Here is an 11,325-nt window from a genome sequence, read left to right as displayed (position 1 = left end):
AAATAAGGAACCAAATCTGAAATTATATCTAAACTTAAAATATCTTGAAAAATTAAAAACTTCCCTGACAAATTCAAAACAGTTAAAAAAGAAAGATTTTTCATAAGCAAAGGTATTCTAGTTCAATTTTTATTTACAAATATATACATGAATGTTAAGGAATATTTATTTGAAGAAGGAACATATTTTAGGAACTAAAATAAGAATTTAAATTAAGACAACTTTTGGGTAGATGACCACCAGCAAGTTAACTCCTGGTTATAATGCTTGTCACACATACTTGAGTACATGAGCTTCAGCTCCTAAATCCACATAAAACTCTGAACACTGAGGCACACATCTTTAATCCTTTTACTCCAACTATGAGATGAGGGGTGCTAGTAGAAGAATTAGTCACAGACAAGCTGACCTGAAATATTAAACAAAGCAGAAACAAGAAGAAAGACCCTACCTAAAAAATAACTCTTTAATAATACAAAATATAGAACCTAAACATATACATTGGCCCCCAACCTCTACATCTCTACATGCACATACATCACACACAAATACATACACATGATGGCGAAGATTATATATATATATATATATATATATATATATATATTAAAGACGATTGTGTGCTGATACATTAAATCAAGCTTACAGAAGTTAATTTATATGCAAAATGTAACTATCTGCACAATTCTGAGTTACAAAAGATACATGAAGTATATTTCTTTAAGCATATACCCATCAACAGAGTAGGATCCGATTCTTTTTTTTTAATTTTTGTTTTTTTTTTTTTTTAATATTTATTTATTATGTATACAATATTCTGTCTGTATGTCTGAAGGCCAGAAGAGGGCGCCAGACCTCTTTACAGATGGTTGTGAGCCACCATGTGGTTGCTGGGAATTGAACTCAGGACCTTTGGAAGAGCAGTCCATGCTCTTAACCTCTGAGCCATCTCTCCAGCCCCCTTTGGTTTTTTTTTTAAGCCTACAGCACCCAGTATTCCCAGGCGGTCTCCCATCCAAGTACTAACCAGGCCTGACCCTGCTTAGCTTCCGAGATCAGACTAAATAGAGTGCATTCAGGGTGGTATGGTCATAGACTAGGATCTGACTCTTAACATTATGAATTATTTTACATGTATTATTTATATATAATAAGTTATATATAATAAGTTATATAGAATAAATTAACAAACACTTTATTAACATTTCCTGCTATTTGACAATCATGTCATTAAAGAAAGAGAGTTTTACCTGGTCATTTTTTCGCTATCATTGGATAATTTTATTTCTGTTTTCTTTTTATTTTTAATGTTCAGAAACTCATTTTGACTTTTTTTTTCAATTTCATGGTTAGTACGTAGCTAAGTATATTATGCTGATTGATCAATCTATAACATTCTACATTTTTAATTAAAGTTTCATCTAACTTCTTGATTGATTTTATGTTACACAACACTGAATAATTTGTGAAGTCAAGTTGCTTTAATATATAAAGAGTATCCTATAAGTATTATATTATCCATTGATAAGACCAGCTGTTTATTTATTCTTTTCAAAACTGAGACCTCCTTTTTTTGCCTTACTGTGCTATATTGACAAAGACACACATTAAACATTGAGTCATACACACTGACGGTGATGTGAGGCAACTCTACATTGATCCTGTCTGAGGAAGAAAACCTGTCTCAGTACCATTTTCACATTAACACATTTTCACAAACAGCTTTGCCAAAATCAATATAATCTTGTCACTGCCCATTTACCGAAGCTATTGATCACAAATGGTACTGCAGTTTTGCAATCATTTCTTCTTATTTGTGGTTATATGTTTTTTAAAATCATATTCACTGATTCCTTTTGAATTTTATAAAATAAAAATATATCACTGTTTACCCGTGTACAGATTTTCTAGAAATAAAGTCTTCCTGTGATCCTTAATTGTTCTTCTGTGTTATTCCTGTTCTCTGACATTTTAGCGATTGGTTGCCATTAAATCTTAGTGGTTTAATGAGAGTACTTCCAAGGACATTGTTATTGATCACATGGGGATGTCTTTCAGCTTTTTCTATGTTTTGAAGTTTTTCTTTCTCATTGCTTCTAGAAACATCATTTTTTCCGTGATTCTTTATATTCTTTTTCATTTTGGGAGACTCTAATTATATGCATTTTGGTATGTTGAACCTCACAGTTGCACACAGACTTTCAGAACACTTCTTGATTTTCACTGTTCCTTATTTTACATGTGTTAAGATAGCTTGCCTATTTCAATACACAAAGAACTCATTCAACTTGACATCAAAAGAACAAATAATTCAATAAAAAATGGTGTATAGAAAACAGAGAGCTCTCAACATACAAATCTCAAATGATTGAAAAACACTTAAGGAAAATCTCAGCATCATTTTCCATGAGAAAAATGCAAATCAAAATAATCCGAGATTCCATATTACATCTGTCACAATTGCCAAAATCAAAAACACTGATGACAGATGATGCTGGAGAGGATGTGGGGTAAGGGAACCACTCCTCTATTGCTGGTTAGAATGCAAGCTGGTACAATATTTTGGAAATGAGTATCGTTATTTCTCAGAAATTTAGGAAACAATCCACCTCAAAACTCAGTAATACCACTCTTGGGTATATACTCAATGGATGTTCAATTTTACCATTGAGTACATATATGTGCTTGACTATGCTTATAACAGCATTATTTGTAATAGCAGGAACCCAAAAACAACTGAGATGTTCCTCAACTGAAAGGCAGATAAAGAAATTGTTCTACATTTATACAATGAAGTACTACACAACAGTAAAAAATAATAGCACTTTGAAATTTGCATACAAATGGATGGATCTAGCAAAAAAACATATTGATTGAGGCAACTCAGGCCCAGAAAGACAAATATAACATGTGCTCACTCATAAGTGGCTTTTCAAAATAAAGCAAGGACAAACCAAGCTACAGCATACAACCCCAGGCAACCTAAACAACAAAAGGGACCCTAAAAAAACATATATGGATCTAGATCAGAAGGAGAAAAAGACAAGATCTCCTGAGGAAATTGGGAGTATGGAGGTCATGGGAAAGGGGGAAGAAGGAAAGGCAACAGAGAAAAATGTACAGCTCAATAAAAAATAATAGTAATAATAGTAATGAATAATAATAAAAGAAATCTATATTTCAGAATATCTTCACTTCTAAATGAAAGTCAAAAATGTTATATTGGGGGATACAGTTATGCCTTTGCTTCTGCAGGAAACAAAAAGTTATTGTACTCTTCAAAATTAAAAAGAATCACATTAGATTGGGGAAGATCTGAAAAGCTTGACTACAGACATGAAAAAGGAAACCAAGGAAGACAGGTGACATATATGTTGATCCCTCTATTATGAGAACTGGTCTGAGACTGGATGAAACATGGTAAATTTTATTGGCTACAGAGTCTTCATGTCATATTATTACATACAGTCCGTTCATATGGCATGGATAGAGGTTTGGTTATAAAGGCAAACAAGCTTCTAAATTTAACTGATGCCTTTTACCTACTCAAACATAAACCAAAATATTATCTTAAGGGCTGGGTGGTGATGGTGCATGCCTTTAATGCCACCACTCAGGAGGAAGAGACAGGCATATCTCTGTGAGTTTGGGGCTAGCCTGATCTATAAGAGCTACTTCCAGGACACGCGCCAAAGGTACAGTGAAACCCTGTCTCAAAAAATCAAAACAAACATCATCTTTAGCTGGGTTGTTGTACATACTGCACATTCTATATGTCTGTGAATATAAATATGCATGTTACCTTTAAAAGTTTTTGTGTTTTCTGAACGAAAGGACCAGAAACAAATACAGACAAGTACCACAGGTGACCCACCCTCTCAGAATTCCTCTGTAGCAGTTTCCTCAAAAATCTATATCAACAATAATTTCAAAGCTGCTAACTGAAATTGTCTAGCCTCACAGACTTCTCCAGCCTGACTTAAGATAATTCCTACATCTTCCAGATCACACCGAGACTAGGCAAAGCCTACCTCTCCCAGAATTTGAATTTACCTTAATTTTTTCAGAGTTCCCTAAAAAATTCCATCTCCTCCAAAAACAGGAAGAAGTCTAGAGGACAAAACTCCCACACTCCCAATAGGTGGGGTGTACAGCTTTTGGCATTCAGTGAGTTATAGATCTTTGTTTTCATTTAAGGAGGTTGGTTTCAAGCTATAATTGTTAGTGGTCAGAAGAAAAGCTAGACAAAGGAGATTTGATTCAGGAATATATTTTCAAAGGGAAGGGATAGAGTATAGAAATAATAGAATAAAAGTGTAGTTCAGTGAATCTACTTTTAAACTAAAAATCATCTATTAATCTTAAATATTTTAGATTACTATTTTTATATATTGATACAAATTAAAGTTATTTTTATCATACAGTATATATGTTTCTTTCCTTGTTCAAGGTGTTATACAGTTTATTTAATACTGTAATGTGAGATTCTAGTCCTTGAAAGCTAATATAATCTATTTAAAATAATTTAGAAATACAGGTTATTAGTTATATATAACAATCAAACTTGTAGTCATGTTAGATATGTTTTTAAGGTCAAACGGAGTTATAGATAGATGGTCTTTAGACATTTCAAAACCCTACAGAATATGGAATTTAAAATGTTTTAATAGTATAAGGCATCTCATGACAGCGAGACATGTCTACTCCTGGCAGCACTTCATAAAAGGATGGTGGACACTAAAAAACCTCCATATGGAGTTTACTTTCAACATGACAAAGCCTGCCATTTGAACAGGAAACTGCCCTTGCCTCAACTGCTAATAGTATGCTGTCCAATTTGGATGAGCAGGACACAAGTGAAGGTGACTGTCAAACTTTGCCAAAACAAGATGGTCCAGTCTTTCCAAATTCCTACTTCACAGAAATATTTGCCAGATATTCTAGCCCTGAAGTGTTAGAATTTCCAGGTCCAGTTGTTGTAGGATTTTAGGATAGATGTTTTCTGGTGGTGTTATTTTGCCTTGTGTTTTATTGATTGTGTTCTTTTTTTTTTTTTTTGTGGGGAAGGCTTCAAGGCAGGATTTTTCTGTAGCTTTGGAGAGTCTCCTGGAACTCGCTCTTGTAGACCAGGCTGGCTTTGATCTCACAGTGATTTGCCTACCTCTGCTTCCCGAGTGCTGGGATTAAAGCACCACCTCCTGGCTTTGATTGTGTTCTTAGCACTGTCATTTAGGCACCTGGATTTGGAACGATTATAGTTCTTGGTGCTGATTTCTGTGTTTGTCTTTGTTGGATGGGTGTTTTGCTCCTTGGTTTCTGTTTCCTTTCTGGTCTTCTGTACTGTATAGCCAAGGGTTCAGGTAATTGGTGAGTCTGCAGGTCCAATAACATGTCTTCACTGTGTTTTGGGTGGCCTTGGGTCCCTTGATGGAGTCTGGCTTACGTAAAGCCTGAATCTACTTCTTGGGTGCCTAGGGTTAGTGTGGTCTCTACTAGAGCTTCTGAGGCTGTTCTTCCAATCATTGTGGACTCCACCTGGGCCTGTGGAGACTGCTGATGTTCTGGGGGAAGGGCCAGCCATTGGGAGGTGATGAGGTAGTAGGGGGTGAGTGGTGTTGGTGGCAGCAGTCTAGCTGGCAGGCAGGTCATTATTTCACCATAGACTGAACCAGGTGAGGGCTGCACCAGAGCAACAGGGTTCTGCCAGAAGTGAGGACAGGGACCAACAGCAATGCTAATGCTAAATTGAGAACATGTGTGCCACAGGACAGGAAGGTCACTCATCAGTTGTGGCTATCATCATCTGTGTCTCTGTGGAGGAAGTCCACTGGTGTTAGGGGCAGGGCCCAGCATCAACAGGACCAGGGATGGAGTGAGATGGCATGGGCCTGTGGAAGGGTTGTAGGGGACAGAATCCAAGGAGGAGAACAGTTCCAGCGGCAGGTGCGTCACTCACTAGTTCTGGCTTGTGTCCTCAGTTTATCTTGGCCCTTCTTAGTCCTGTCATTTGACTCTTTACTATTGAAGAGCACATACCTTTTAATGTACTTCGTAGGTGGCAACTTTTCCTTCAAATAAATTCATTTTTTCAACCCTTGTATTTAGCGCTTTATATATCTGGTCAAAATATTCTGAGGACTCTCCAGAATGATTCTCTCTATGCCTCATCAAACTCAAGTAGAATCTAGCTTTAGCAAAAGCAAATAAATGCCAAATCTCTCCCTCTGAGTCACTTTGGCAGGAAGGGTACAGGAAGTAATTTCAACTTTAAAGTGACTGGGGGGAAAATGGTAATGACCATAGTTTTCACTTGTGATCAGCGTGTCCACACCATTGTTAATCTCCCTCTTGCATTTTCCTATTAGCCAGCCTATTGACCATGGTAATGTAATTGTTTATACCTTAGTTTCTACTGTTTTTATTATTATAGTTCATAGAACATCATAGATTAAATGTTGATCACTCAAAATGCATGAAAACAAATGTGCTTCCAATTTTAGAGATTTGGAAAATATTCATAGAAACTTTCTAGTGAAGCTACCCAAATCTAAAAATCTAGAAACAGAATGCTCCAAAATTTTTGATTAGAAAAGTTTAGATTCAGGGGAATATTTTTATTTTTGTTTCCACAATAGGAATGCAAAATCTGCACTGTAAATAAGTACATATGAATTTTTCTCAACCAACCACAAATAACTTCGCATATTTTTGTATTTATATCATTTAGTATGATTACTTTATCATCAGTAGGTCTGATATCAGTGAAAACAGGAATTGCACATCATCTAAAATTTAATATTACTTGAACAGGCTTAACTGAATTGGAGTCTACATTGCAACTGTGGCTAGGTAGCTTATTTGAAGTATTTTCAATCTATTTCCAGCACTTTCTCAGTACAACTCAATTGCAACTCTAATTATCTGATGCATTTTTGTGGAAATTCACTGGGAAGGAAATGGAAATAGAGTCGCAAGAGACAGACTTTAAATGTGAGGCTCTGTTTTAAAACCTACTCCAATATCCACAGACTTCTGACAGGCAAAATCCTTTTGATAAGGTATTGATTAATGTTTTTCAGCTGTAAACTTTCATCTGTGCATGCGGGTAGACACAGATCTCTTGTCACCTGAGGCAGTCAGACTCGTAGGAGGTCATTGCAACTGCTTCTCATATCTGCCACTCTTTGACGTTTTAGTTTGCCAGACTATGCCAAAGGTTGGTGAGAGACTAGAAAGATTGTTTTCAAGCTGTGATTGGGGTAGCCTTTTTTTTCTAAGAGCAGCTGCCGCTATGTGAAGCTGACATGAAAAAGATAAAGTATACCAGGTCTCTATAAAGAACAAGTATCTGTCTCTTTGCCACATGGCTTTCACCTCTACACTCCATAAATTGTCTCAGTATATGCCAATGGATTTCATACCCATTTCAAAGGAACATTTAAATCAAGGTCCTCATTACACAAAACATAAGATATTTATGGCAGTGAAAATATAACAGAATTCTATGCAGAATGAGGAGAGGTGATTTTCAAATGGAAATGCAGGTCATATAAAGAGAAGAAAACATTAAAGAACTTTGCTACCTGCTTCTACAAGGAGGCTGTGGAGGAAGGGGTACCCTCATCCATTGCTGGTGGGAATGCAATTTTGTGCAACCACTTTGGAAAGCAGTGTTTCGGTTTCTCAGGAAATTCGGGATCAACCTACCCCTGGACCCAGCAATACCACTCCTGGGAATATACCCAAGAGATGCCCTATCATATGACAAGAGCATTTGTTCAACTATGTTCATAGCAGTATTATTTGTAATAGCCAGAACCTGGAAACAACCTAGATGCCCTTCAATGGAAGAATGGATGAAGAAAGTGTGGAATATATACACAGTAGAGTACTACGTTGCGGTAAAAAACAATGACTTCTCAAATTTTGCATGCAAATGGATGGAAATAGAAAACACTATACTGAGTGAGGTAACCCAGACCCAAAAAGATGAACATGGGATGTACTCACTCATAAATGGTTTCTAGCCATAAATAAGGGTCACAGAGTCTACAATTGGTGAACCTAAAGAAGCTAAGCAAGAAGGTGAACCCAAGGAAAAACATATAGATATCCTCTTGGATAAGGGAAGTAGACAAAATTGCCGGGGAGAAAATTGGGATCTTGGGGGTGGGGTGCAATGGGGGTAAGGGGAGATGGGGAGAGAAAAGGGAGAAGGGGAGGATGGGGGGAACTTGGGGGAAAAGGAGGATTGGGATAAAGGAAGGTTGGATAGGGGAGCACGGAAGGACAATTCTTAGTTAAGGGAGCAACCTTAGGGTTGGCTAGAGACTTGAACCCAGAGTGGCTCCCAGGAGCCCAAGGCGATGTCCCCAGTTAGTTCCTTGGGCAGCTGAGGATAGGAAACCTGAAATGACCCTATCCTATAGCAATACTGACGAATATCTTGCATATCACCATAGAACCTTCATCTAGTGATGGATGGAGATAGAGACAGAGACCCACACTGGAGCACTGGACTGAGCTCCCAAGGTCCCAATGAGGAGCAGAAGGAGGGAGAACATGAGCAAAGAAGTCAGGACCACGAGGGGTGCACCCACCCACTGAGACAGTGGAGCTGATCTATTGGGAGCTCACCAAGGCCAGCTGAACTGGGACTGAAAAAGCATGGGATAAAACTGGACTCTCTGAACATGGCGAACAATGAGGGTATGAGAAGCCAAGGACAATGGCACGGGGTTTTGATCCTACTTAATGTGCTGGCTTTGTGGGAGCCTAGCCAGTTTGGATGTTCACCTTCTTAGATATGGACGGAAGCGGGAGGACCTAGGCCTTATCACAGGGCAGGGAACCCTGACTGCTCTTTGGACTGGAGAAGGAGGGGGAGAGGAGTGGGGGGAGGAGGAGAAGGGTGGGAGGAGAGTGAGAAAGGTGGGAGGAGGGGGAGGGAAATGGGAGGCTGGAAAGAGGCGGAAACTTTATTTTTTTTCCTTTTCTCAATAAAAAAAAGAAAAAGAAAGATGTTAAAGTGAGAAAGAGCATTGAGATAAGAACAGGGGAAAGGGAGAAATAGATATCTTTTAGGAGCTTTGCAGTGAATTCAGTAAATAAGCTCAGTGATGATCTCAAATATAAAATCCGCCCCAGCAAGTGGTGCTCCTACTGACCACACATGACTGCTGCCTCTTCAATTGAATAATGAAACAGCAGGCACTCTCTAGAAAGGATTCATGACAAAAATAGCCAAAGTGTATTCATTATGAATCACATGCTCTGTCTGAAATAAGAGGAAACCTTTCAGGAAAGACTAAGAATTCCCCAGGCCCTCATTACTGCAGTCAAAACAAAAAGAAAGAAATAGGAATGTGTCTCTCTTTCCATCTAAATGATGGATGTGGATAAAAGACCATCGTTTGGCTTCATTGAGCTTCTTGGCTTTTTAAAGGATATTTCCAATTCATCAAACTTAAGAACACATTGTGGAAAGTACTTCACTTTTATCTTTAATTTATGATGCTCTGTTTACTTTCATTTATGAGTGCCCCTATATGTTATTACAAATTTCTCAGAGCCACTTGAGACTTGGCAAGCATTTAACAGAGAAATATAGATGCAAAACGTGCTACAGATCATAGTATTATTATAGTCCAATCCATTTTTTGACATATGAAGAAAACAATCCAACTTTAAAGAGTCAATCTCTACAAATTCACTGTGATATGTAAATGAGCCATATTTAAGGGACTACCAATAGCAAAACATCTTGACTTCCAATTTCTTCTATTTGTGTCTTTTAATTAGCTTGGAGTTCTAATGGACCAGGCACACTATTGTCAAATTAACTCCTTTTAATTTGAATTTCTGTATATGAACATTGAATGCAATTTTGTCTTCTGTTTGCAAAATTCTTATTCGATGATTGGTTCCCCATAATAGAGATCGTTAGACATTCAATCTCTATCAACTTGCATAGCAGTGGGACACAACACTACTAACGTATGTTCTCATATTTGGGGTAATTATCTTCTCATTTTACCATCTTTAACTATTTCTTCTTTGAAAACCAATCACTCCATATAACAAAAGACACAGAGACTTATGTGAATTAGAAGACAGTAAGTGACAAAAAATATAGGAAATTATGTAAGATTATAAAAATATAACTAGATGGGGAAGTGAGTTAAAATAAAGTTTCAAAAATCCTAAGAAAATAAATAAATCAAGTTTCTATAACATATTAGGATGTATATATACAGATACATACAGCAAACACTACGATCAACTACAGGCACTTCTTAAGCTGGAGCATATACCTATTAGTAAGGACCAACTGCAAAAATGTTTTACTCAATGGAAATAACTTTCCTATAGAAATAAGCTTTTTGTCAATTTTCTTCTGCATTGATGTATACAAAAAGAAAATATTTAAGCGTCATACATATTACAGACAAAATGAATCACAAAAGTATACTTCTATGGTTATTCCTACATACTGTAAGCCTACTACATAAGAAAACATCTGCTTTTTTCGTAATCATTAAGAATTTGGGGGGTAGGGGGTTATAAGGAGAGCCGTTTGTTTGTTTTCCAGCAGCCTGGAATCTCAGACCCAAAATAACCACACAAAAACCTTATTATTTAAATCACCGCTTGGCCCATTAGCTCTAGCTTTTAATTGGCTAACATTTATATCTTAATTTAACCCATTTCTAGTAGTCTGTGTATTGTCATGTGGCTGTGGTTTACCAGGTAAAGTTCCCAGCATCTGTCTCAAGCAGGGCTACATGGCTTCTCTTACTCTGCCTTCCTTCTCCCAGCATTTAGTTTAGTTTTCCCCACCTACTTCTATTCCCTGCACAGGCCCAAGACAGTTTTATTAACCAATGGTATTCATGGCATACAGAGGGGAATCCCACATCAGGAGTGTAAATAGCAATTGCAGTAAAACTGACAGGGTATGAGCCCTTTAGCAACAGCCAACCACTCTATCTCCCCATAATTATTACAAATACAAAAAATTTATACATGAAAACCTGAAAGACCTCTATTTCCCCCAGTGAATGAAAAAAGAACATACAATGCTTGAAATAGAATTGGATTGGGTTTTAAATCCCCAAATTCTTGCACTAGTATCTGAGTTCTAAGAGATCTGAACATATCAGCAACTTCCACCCTTCAAAAAGATGGAATCTTTAGGAATTACATTTAGGATGAGAGTCTCTAGAAGCCTCAAGTGTTTTTCAAGCTGCTTTCTTTTTAGGTTTGACAAACTGACAGAGCTGGAGACTATGACTGATAAAAGCAGTACTTCCCTTGGGATGTATT

General features: G+C 37.2%; 1 pseudogene; it reads right to left on the bottom strand.

Moving 5' to 3' along the window:
• Positions 1–978: 978 nt before the first annotated feature.
• Positions 979–1,097, bottom strand: LOC142858066 (5S ribosomal RNA; annotated as a pseudogene).
• Between the last annotated feature and the right edge of the window lie 10,228 nt (positions 1,098–11,325).

The sequence above is a fragment of the Microtus pennsylvanicus genome, chromosome 9, assembly GCF_037038515.1.
Source record: "Microtus pennsylvanicus isolate mMicPen1 chromosome 9, mMicPen1.hap1, whole genome shotgun sequence".
Taxonomy (NCBI): domain Eukaryota; kingdom Metazoa; phylum Chordata; class Mammalia; order Rodentia; family Cricetidae; genus Microtus; species Microtus pennsylvanicus.
The sequence above is the reverse complement of the archived record's forward strand: the minus strand, read 5'-3'. Positions and strand labels throughout refer to the sequence as shown.